The sequence below is a fragment of the Lolium rigidum genome, chromosome 7 (assembly GCF_022539505.1).
Source record: "Lolium rigidum isolate FL_2022 chromosome 7, APGP_CSIRO_Lrig_0.1, whole genome shotgun sequence".
Classification (NCBI taxonomy): domain Eukaryota; kingdom Viridiplantae; phylum Streptophyta; class Magnoliopsida; order Poales; family Poaceae; genus Lolium; species Lolium rigidum.
In genome coordinates, this window is record NC_061514.1 from 90,639,991 (window position 1) to 90,651,435 (window position 11,445).

Below are 11,445 nucleotides of genomic sequence, written 5' to 3' on the forward strand. Positions count from 1 at the left end.
GGGAAGGAGGGGGAACCTGTGCCGACGGCCCGGCCGTCGGCCTACATAGGAAGTGGCGCGAAAAAATGGCGCGAATAAGGGCGGGAAGAAGGAAATTTTGGCGGGGAAGCGCGTGCCGAGCGGCACGGCCGTCGGCCCACATCACGCCGTTTGCCACCTGCCGACGCCGTTGCTCGGTGGCTGTCCGTGGCCCTACCATATGACCATGTGCCGACGGCTAGGCTACGTGCCGTCGGCACAAACAGCTGTTTGTGCCGACGGCCAAAGTGTAGCCGACGGCGGCCGTCGGTTCTGGTGGTTCTGTGCCGACGGCCAGGCTGTGCCGACGGCTACTTTGCTGGGCTGACGGCGAGCGAGGCTGTGCCGACGGCGGCCGTCGGCACAGATTCTAGCCGTCGGCACGTCGGCGGGTTCCCGTAGTGAGGATGCTTTTTGAGCCGATGAACCGGGCCGCCGCAAACGACGAATCCGAGACTTTGTGGCACGTCGGCCGGGGATCTTCCCCGTGGTCACCAAATCCCAACACCGTCAACTTCACCCGACATAGTCGAAGAAGAGAAACGCCGTCGCCTGCCGTCATCCACGCGCCCAACTGCAAGACGACACACACAACTGCAGTAGTCGGTGCGATCAACACCCGCGAGAGTGCCGAACACCAACCACCGGACACAATTCTCACCGGATCTAGAGAGCGGCGAGACAACCAGGCCACCTGCCCCACGACGCTGCCGGTTAGAGCGACGCCGAGACGGAGGAAGAGCAGAGGCAAATTATTTCGACGCGGCGCAGTCTCCTCCATAGAAGCAGCGCCTCAAGAAAACACTAGGCCAACTGATACGTCTCCAACGTATCGATAATTTCTTGTGTTCCATGCCACATTATTGATGTTATCTACATGTTTTATGCACACTTTATGTCATATTCGTGCATTTTCTGGAACTAACCTATTAACAAGATGCCGAAGTGCCGATTCGTTGTTTTCTGCTGTTTTTGGTTTCGGAAATCCTAGTAAAGAAATATTCTCGGAATTGGACGAAATAAAAGCCCGGAGGCCTATTTTCTTACGAAGCTTCCGGAAGACCGAAGACGAGACGAAGAGGGGCCACGGGGTGGCCAAACCCTAGGCGGCGCGGCCCCACCCCCGGCCGCGCCGGCCTATGGTGTGGGCCCCCGTGCCGCCTCTCGACTTGCCCTTCCGCCTACTTAAAGCCTCCGTGACGAAACTTCCAGTACCGAGAGCCACGATACGGAAAACCTCCACCGAGACGCCGTCGCCGCCGATCCCATCTCGGGGATCCTCGGAGATCGCCTCCGGCACCCTCGCCGGAGAGGGGAATCATCTCCCGGAGGACTCTACACCGCCATGGTCGCCTCCGGAGTGATGAGTGAGTAGTCTACCCCTGGACTATGGGTCCATAGCAGTAGCTAGATGGTTGTCTTCTCCCCATTGTGCTATCATTGTCGGATCTTGTGAGCTGCCTATCATGATCAAGATCATCTATCCGTAATTCTATATGTTGCGTTTGTTGGGATCCGATGAATAGAGAATACTTGTTATGTTGATTATCAAAGTTATGCTTATGTTTTGTTTATGATCTTGCATGCTCTCCGTTTCTAGTAGAGGCTCTGGCCAAGTTTTTACTTTTAACTCCAAGAGGGAGTACTTATGCTCGATAGTGGGTTCATGCTCGCATTGACACCGGGACAGATGATGAGAAAGTTCTAAGGTTGTGTTGTGCTGTTGCCACTAGGGATAAAACATTGATGCTATGTCTAAGGATGTAGTTGTTGATTACATTACGCACCATACTTAATGCAATTGTCTGTTGATTTGCAACTTAATACTGGAAGGGGTTCGGATGATAACCTGAAGGTGGACTTTTTAGGCATAGATGCAGTTGGATGGCGGTCTATGTACTTTGTCGTAATGCCCAATTAAATCTCACTATACTCATCATGATATGTATGTGCATGGTCATGCTCTCTTTATTTGTCAATTGCCCAACTGTAATTTGTTCACCCAACATGCTGTTCGTCTTATGGGAGAGACACCTCTAGTGAATCGTGGACCCCGGTCCAATTCTCTTTACTCGAAATACAATCTATCGCAATACTTGTTTTTACTGTTTTCTCTGCAAACAATCATCTTCCACACAATACGGTTAATCCTTTGTTACAACAAGCCAGGTGAGATTGACAACCTCACTCGTTTCGTTGGGGCAAAGTACTTTGGTTGTGTTGTGCGAGGTTCCACGTTGGCGCCGAATCTCGCGGTGTTGCGCCGCACTACATCCCGCCGCCATCAACCTTCAACGTGCTTCTTGGCTCCTCCTGGTTCGATAAATCTTGGTTTCTTTCTCGAGGGAAAACTTGCTCGCTGTGCGCATCATACCTTCCTCTTGGGGTTGCCCAACGAACGTGTGAAATACACGCCATCAAGCTCTTTTTCCGGCGCCGTTGCCGGTGAGATCAAGACACGCCTGCAAGGGAGTCTCCACTTCTCAATCTCTTTACTTTGTTTTTGTCTTGCTTTATTTTATTTACTACTTTGTTTGCTGCACTAAATCAAAATACAAAAAAATTAGTTGCTAGTTTTACTTTATTTGCTATCTTGTTTGCTATATTGAAAACACAAAAAAATTAGTTTACTTGCATTTACTTTATCTAGTTTGCTTTATTTACTGTTGCTAAAATGGCTACCCCTGAAAATACTAAGTTGTGTGACTTCACAACCACAAATAATAATGATTTCTTATGCACACCTATTGCTCCACCTGCTACTACAGCAGAATTCTTTGAAATTAAACCTCGCTTTACTCGAATCTTGTTATGAAAGATCAATTTTCCGGAATTAGTTCTGATGATGCTCGCTGCCCATCTTAATAATTTTGTTGAATTGTGTGAAATGCAAAAGTATAAAGATGTAGATGGTGACATTATAAAATTAAAATTGTTTCCTTTCTCATTAAGAGGAAGAGCTAAAGATTGGTTGCTATCTCTGCCTAAGAATAGTATTGATTCATGGACTAAATGCAAGGATGCTTTTATTGGTAGATATTATCCCCCTGCTAAAATTATATGTTTGAGGAGTAGCATAATGAATTTTAAACAATTAGATACTGAACATGTTGCTCAAGCTTGGAAAAGAATGAAATCTCTGGTTAAAAATTGCCCAACCCATGGACTGACTACTTGGATGATCATCCAAACCTTCTATACAGGACTAAATTTTTCTTCGCGGAATTTATTGGATTCAGCTGCTGGAGGTACCTTTATGTCCATCACTCTTGGTGAAGCAACAAAGTTTCTTGATAATATGATGATCAACTACTCTGAATGGCACACGGAAAGAGCTCCACAAGGTAAGAAGGTAAATTCCGTTGAGGAATCCTCTTCCTTGAATGATAAGGTTGATGCTATTATGTCTATGCTTGTGAATGATAGGACTAATATTGATCCTAATAATGTTCCATTAGCTTCATTGGTTGTACAAGAAGAACATGTTGATGTAAACTTCATTAGAAATAATAACTTCAACAACAATGCTTACCGGAACAATTCTAGTAATAACTATATGCCATATCCTTATAATAATGGCAACGGCTATGGTAATTCTTATGGAAATTCTTACAACAATAATAGGAATTCACCCCCTGGACTTGAAGCCATGCTTAAAGAATTTATTAGTACACAAACTGCTTTTAACAAATCTGTTGAAGAAAAGCTTGGTAAAATTGATATACTTGCTTCTAAAGTCGATAGTCTTGCCTCTGATGTTGATCTTTTGAAATCGAAAGTTATGCCTAATGAGAATTATCATAATAAAATTGTTACTACAGCAAATGCCATCCAAGTTAGAATTAATGAGAATATAAGATTAATGGCTGAACTCGCGTGCTAGGTGGGATAGAGAAGAAAATGAAAAACTAGCTAAAGAGAAGAATATAGCTAAAGTTTGGACTATTACCACCACTAGTAATGCTAATGCTACACATGTTGCTGCACCTCCTACTCATACTAATAAAAGAATTGGTGTTAGCAATGTTTCCACTTCTAATGCAAAGCGCGAAAAACTGCCCTGAAACTGCTAAAACCGCTGAAACCGCTCTGTGATAAAGCTGCTGAATTTTTTTCCAACATTGGGGATGATGATCCCATTGCTTTAGATTATAATGGTTTGAATTTTGATGATTGCCACATCTCTGAAGTTATAAAGTTCTTGCAAAAACTTTCTAAAAGTTCTAATGCTAGTGCTATAAATTTGGCTTTCACGCATCATATTACAAATGCTCTCATAAAAGCTAGAGAAGAGAAACTAGAGCGTGAAGCCTCTATTCCTAAAAAGCTAGAAGATGGTTGGGAGCCCATCATTAAGATGAAGGTTAAAGACTTTGATTGTAATGCTTTATGTGATCTTGGTGCAAGTATTTCGTTATGCCGAAGAAAATTTATAATATGCTTGACTTGCCACCGCTGAAAAATTGTTATTTGGATGTTAATCTTGCTGATCATTCTACAAAGAAACCTTTGGGTAAAGTTGATAATGTTCACATTACCGTTAACAATAATCTTGTTCCCGTTGATTTTGTTGTCTTGGATATTGAATGCAATGCATCTTGTCCAATTATATTGGGAAGACCTTTTCTTCGAACCGTTGGTGCTATTATTGATATGAGGGAAGGAAATATAAAATATCAATTTCCTCTCAAGAAAGGTATGGAACACTTCCCTAGAAAGAGAATGAAGGTACCTTATGATTCTATCATTAGAACAAATTATGATGTTGATGCTTCATCTCTCGATGTTACTTGATACACACTTTCGCGCCTAGCTGAAAGGCGTTAAAGAAAAGCGCTTATGGGAGACAACCCATGTTTTTACCTACAGTACTTTGTTTTTATTTTGTGTCTTGGAAGTTGTTTACTACTGTAGCAACCTCTCCTTATCTTAGTTTTGAGTTTTGTTGTGCCAAGTTAAGCCGTTGATAGAAAAGTAAGTACTAGATTTGGATTACTGCGCAGTTCCAGATTTCTTTGCTGTCACGAATCTGAGCCCATTGCCCTGCAGGAAGCTCAGAAAATTATGCCAATTTACGTGCATGATCCTCAGATATGTACGCAACTTTCATTCAATTTGAGCATTTTCATTTGAGCAAGTCTGGTGCCATTTTAAAATTCGTCAATACGAACTGTTCTGTTTTGACAGATTCTGCCTTTTATTTCGCATTGCCTCTTTCGCTATGTTGGATGAATTTCTTTGATCCACTAATGTCCAGTAGCATTATGCAATGTCCAGAAGTGTTAAGAATGATTGTGTCACCTCTGAATATGTCAATTTATATTGTGCACTAACCCTCTAATGAGTTGTTTCGAGTTTGGTGTGGAGGAAGTTTTCAAGGATCAAGAGAGGAGTATGATGCAACATGATCAAGGAGAGTGAAAGCTCTAAGCTTGGGGATGCACCCGGTGGTTCACCCCTGCATATTCTAAGAAGACTCAAGCGTCTAAGCTTGGGGATGCCCAAGGCATCCCCTTCTTCATCAACAAATTATCAGGTTCCTCCCCTGAAACTACATTTTTATTCGGCCACATCTTATGTGCTTTTTCTTGGAGCGTCGGTTTGTTTTTATTTTTGTTTTGTTTGAATAAAATGGATCCTAGCATTCACTTTATGGGAGAGATACACGCTCCGCTGTAGCATATGGACAAATATGTCCTTGGTTTCTACTCATAGTATTCATGGCGAAGTTTCTCCTTCGTTAAATTGTTATATGGTTGGAATTGGAAAATGATACATGTAGTAATTGCTATAAATGTCTTGGGTAATGTGATACTTGGCAATTGTTGTGCTCATGTTTAAGCTCTTGCATCATATGCTTTGCACCCATTAATGAAGAAATACATAGAGCATGCTAAAATTTGGTTTGCATATTTGGTTTCTCTAAGGTCTAGATAATTTCTAGTTTTGAGTTTGAACAACAAGGAAGACGGTGTAGAGTCTTATAATGCTTTCAATATGTCTTTTATGTGAGTTTTGCTGTACCGTTCATCCTTGTGTTTGTTTCAAATAGCCTTGCTAGCCTAAACCTTGTATCGAGAGGGAATACTTCTCATGCATCCAAAATACTTGAGCCAACCACTATGCCATTTGTGTCCACCATACCTATCTATACTACATGGTATTTTTCCGCCATTCCAAAGTAAATTGCTTGAGTGCTACCTTTAAAATTCCATCATTCACCTTTGCAATATATAGCTCATGGGACAAATAGCTTAAAAACTATTGTGGTATTGAATATGTAATTATGCACTTTATCTCTTATTAAGTTGCTTGTTGTGCGATAACCATGTTTACCGGGGAACGCCATCAACTCATTGTTGAATTTCATGTGAGTCGCTATGCATGTTCGTCTTGTCCGAAGTAAGGGCGATCTACACCGAGTTGAATGGTTTGAGCATGCATATTGTGAGAGAAGAACATTGGGCCGCTAACTAAAGCCATGATTCATGGTGGAAGTTTCAGTTTTGGACAAATATCCTCAAATCTCTAATGAGAAAAGAATTAATTGTTGTCAAATGCTTAAAGCATTAAAAGAGGAGTCCATTATCTGTTGTCTATGTTGTCCCGGTATGGATGTCTAAGTTGAGAATAATCAAAAGCGAGAAATCCAAATGCGAGCTTTCTCCTTAGACCTTTGTACAGGCGGCATAGAGGTACCCCCTTGTGAAACTTGGTTAAAGCATATGTATTGCGGTGATAATCCAGGTAGTCCAAGCTAATTAGGACAAGGTGCGAGCACTATTAGTACACTATGCATGAGGCTTGCAACTTATAAGATATAATTTACATGATGCATATGCTTTATTACTACCGTTGACAAAATTGTTTCATGTTTTTAAAATCAAAGCTCTAGCACAAATATAGCAATCGATGCTTTCCTCTTTGAAGGACCATTCTTTTACTTTCAATGTTGAGTCAGTTCACCTATTTCTCTCCACCTCAAGAAGCAAACACTTGTGTGAACTGTGCATTGATTCCTACATACTTGCTTATTGCACTTATTATATTACTCTATGTTGACAATATCCATGAGATATACATGTACAAGTTGAAAGCAACCGCTGAAACTTAATCTTCTTTTGTGTTGCTTCAATACCTTTACTTTGAATTATTGCTTTATGAGTTAACTCTTATGCAAGACTTATTGATGCTTGTCTTGAAGTGCTATTCATGAAAAGTCTTTGCTTCATGATTCACTTGTTTACTCATGTCATACACATTGTTTTGATCGCTGCATTCTCTACATATGCTTTACAAATAGTATGATCAAGTTTATGATGGCATGTCACTCCGAAATTATCTTTGTTATCGTTTTACTCGCTCGGGACGAGCGTAACTAAGCTTGGGGATGCCGATACGTCTCCAACGTATCGATAATTTCTTGTGTTCCATGCCACATTATTGATGTTATCTACATGTTTTATGCACACTTTATGTCATATTCGTGCATTTTCTCGGAACTAACCTATTAACAAGATGCCGAAGTGCCGCTTCGTCGTTTCGCTGTTTTTGGTTTCAGAAATCCTAGTAAAGAAATATTCTCGGAATTGGACGAAATAAAAGCCCAGAGGCCTATTTTCTTACGAAGCTTCCAGAAGACCGAAGACGAGACGAAGAGGGGCCACGGGGTGGCCAAACCCTAGGGCGGCGCGGCCCCACCCCTGGCCGCGCCGGCCTATGGTGTGGGCCCCCGTGCCGCCTCTCGACTTGCCCTTCCGCCTACTTAAAGCCTCCGTGACGAAACTTCCAGCACCGAGAGCCACGATACGGAAAACCTTACCGAGACGCCGTCGCCGCCGATCCCATCTCGGGGATCCCGGGAGATCGCCTCCGGCACCCTCGCCGGAGAGGGGAATCATCTCCCGGAGGACTCTACACCGCCATGGTCGCCTCCGGAGTGATGAGTGAGTAGTCTACCCCTGGACTATGGGTCCATAGCGGTAGCTAGATGGTTGTCTTCTCCCCATTGTGCTATCATTGTCGGATCTTGTGAGCTGCCTATCATGATCAAGATCATCTATCCGTAATTCTATATGTTGCGTTTGTTGGGATCCGATGAATAGAGAATACTTGTTATGTTGATTATCAAAGTTATGCTTATGTGTTGTTTATGATCTTGCATGCTCTCCGTTTCTAGTAGAGGCTCTGGCCAAGTTTTTACTTTTAACTCCAAGAGGGAGTACTTATGCTCGATAGTGGGTTCATGCTCGCATTGACACCAGGACGAGTGATGTAAAGTTCTAAGGTTGTGTTGTGCTCGTTGCCACTAGGGATAAAACATTGATGCTATGTCTAAGGATGTAGTTGTTGATTACATTACGCACCATACTTAATGCAATTGTCCGTTGCTTTGCAACTTAATACTCGGAGGGGTTCGGATGATAACTCGAAGGTGGACTTTTTAGGCATAGATGCAGTTGGATGGCGGTCTATGTACTTTGTCGTAATGCCCAATTAAATCTCACTATACTCATCATGATATGTATGTGCATGGTCATGCTCTCTTTATTTGTCAATTGCCCAACCGTAATTTGTTCACCCAACATGCTGTTCGTCTTATGGGAGAGACACCTCTAGTGAACTGTGGACCCCGGTCCAATTCTCTTTACTGAAATACAATCTATCGCAATACTTGTTTTTACTGTTTTCTCTCGCAAACAATCATCTTCCACACAATACGGTTAATCCTTTGTTACAGCAAGCCGGTGAGATTGACAACCTCACTGTTTCGTTGGGGCAAAGTACTTTGGTTGTGTTGTGCAGGTTCCACGTTGGCACCGGAATCTCTGGTGTTGCGCCGCACTACATCCCGCCACCATCAACCTTCAACGTGCTTCTTGGCTCCTCCTGGTTCGATAAACCTTGGTTTCTTTCTGAGGGAAAACTTGCTGCTGTGCGCATCATACCTTCCTCTTGGGGTTGCCCAACGAACGTGTGAAATACACGCCATCACCAACCCACTACAGGCCGGAGCCGTTACTCCGGGTCCCCACCCCCTCCCGTCGCCCGAGCGGCCGACGGAGGAGGCAGTTGATGATGATGATGCTACGGGTGTGATTGCTCAGTCCGTGATGTAATTCGGTTCAGGGGATGCATCAGGTGCGTACCTGAATGATTAAAAAAAAAGGGTTTGCTAATTCCAACTCGACTCAGAGTTAGCTTAGTTGTTCGTTGACTTCTAAAATATGAGATTGCATCGTAAGTTGTGCTAGCATGAGTTGCAACCGAAATTTTTGCAGTTGTAAATGTGGTTACAACTGAGGAAAAAAAGTCCATGTTGTTGAATTGTCTCGTGATTCGTGCTAAACAGTCACAACATATGTTGCAATTAAAATTCGATGACATCACCTCACTTGGGAATTACTTTAATTCTCTGCAACTGAAAATTAGTCACAAATTAGAAAAAAAAGTGAATAGTCCTTGGTCGATCAAGAATCCAGTTGCAATCTACTTGAAACTCCCAGTTAGTATAAATCAAGAGGCAAATCAAACGGCCACCAACAATTTTTCTCGGCTCCAATCCACATGTAGTTGAAATAAAAATTAGTTGCAACCCACTCACAACACATATAACTACTACCTCCATCCCAAAGTTATATTATTTTTAGAAAGTTAAATTATATCAGGTTTGACTAAGCTTTTATCAAACATCATTAACATATAAAATACAAAATTAATATTATTAAATAGCTAATAAATATATTTCATATGGTATCTACAAAATATTATATCTTTTAATAGATTATTCTAAAAGTTTGGTCAAACTTTACTTGGTTTGATTTTTTCAAAAAAAAAGTATAAGCTTTAAACTTTGACATGGAGGTAGTACGTGACAATGCAAATTTAATGGTTACAGAGTCGATCGAGCTCTCAACTAATTCTCGACAATGAATCCCATTTTCTCACACGCATGCACTCCACGCATTGGTGTGCTTCGAGTAGAATAGGACTACCTCAAGTCGTTTGTTGTTCCCTGCTGCAGCTCGATCCACACGAACCGCATAAATGAAACAAAGCACGCAGCCTCGGCGACGCCGACTGCGGTCTGCCTGCCGCTTGGTGGGCGATCGATTCGGCGACGTCGCCCCAATCGGCCTTGCCAAGAAAAGAAAAAGGTGATTTGATACATCATTCCATCAATCACTCGCATAACAACCCGGGGTTTTGTTACTACCCAGTTTCGAGGCCAACGCCTCACCAGACATACAGATTCTGTCCCCATGCATCTGCCTGCGCGTTGCACGAAGAAGAGCCGGTTGTTACGGTGTTAGCGTCGAGGCAGTCCGAATCCACATCCCACTCATGCATGCAACTGCCGGTCTATTTTCCACGATTTAAGTCAGAACACCAGACTTTGATACTTTGTCTTGTGTGGTTGATGTATGCCTGCGAGCAGCTTTGAGATCACTTAACTAGAGCTAGTTGCAGCAATAAGAATATAAAAAGAAGTTGTTATGACTTATAAAAAACCAGGGAGAGCAGGGCATAGCATAGCTCCTTTCTGGAAAGAGTTAATAAGATCGATATCTCACATGTCTAGCTGCATCCGCTGTAGCAAATTTAAGGTTTTCAGATCAGAAACAGTGATCTGCGGAGGGATGGCAGGCTCGGACGATTTATTCCTCTATTTGTATTTTGGATTTTTTTATTATATATTTGTTTCTTTACTCGTTGCAGTTGTTGTTGCAATAGTATGTTTCTTGTGTGCTCTATTGTAAACTTGTTGTAATGTAACTACACCTTAATTTTCTCCAAATTGATATTGTGTGGGTTTTGGCAGCATCGTTGGAAGGGTTTTCAGATCAGAAATAGTGATCTGTGGACGGACGGCATGGCGCGTGCTATTGTGGCGAGGAGACCAGACGAGACGAACCCCGGGTGTAGTGTAAATGAGATGCAGCGATGCATTATTGGCATTCATGCTTTCATGACTTCGGACTGTTGGCCACCTGACGATATATAATTAGGCACTATGCTAAAACGCACCCCAGTCTAGATGAGCCAATAACCTGACCTGAATACGTATCAGACATAGAGGGGACATGTGACAAGTAATGGGCAGGGCTGGTGCAAGAAATATGTGTGTCATGGCATTGTAATCAAGGTAAAACATACACCATCTCTTTCAAATTAAGTGACGTAGCTTTGGTCTGACTTGGAGTTATATCTAGCCACACGTGGTCTGTAGGTTCGCTTACTTAAAAAAACAACTGCGACAGTTAGAACGGAGGCAGTATTTACTGAGGCACTGCGGTGAATCCCACGATTGGAAGAAATTAGAAGAAACGATAGCTGTTTCTTTATCTTCAGACTCAGACCCACCCTTTATTCTACTAATGTTTGTGTACCTGATCTCTGCACAAGACTTTATTCTATTCTGCACAC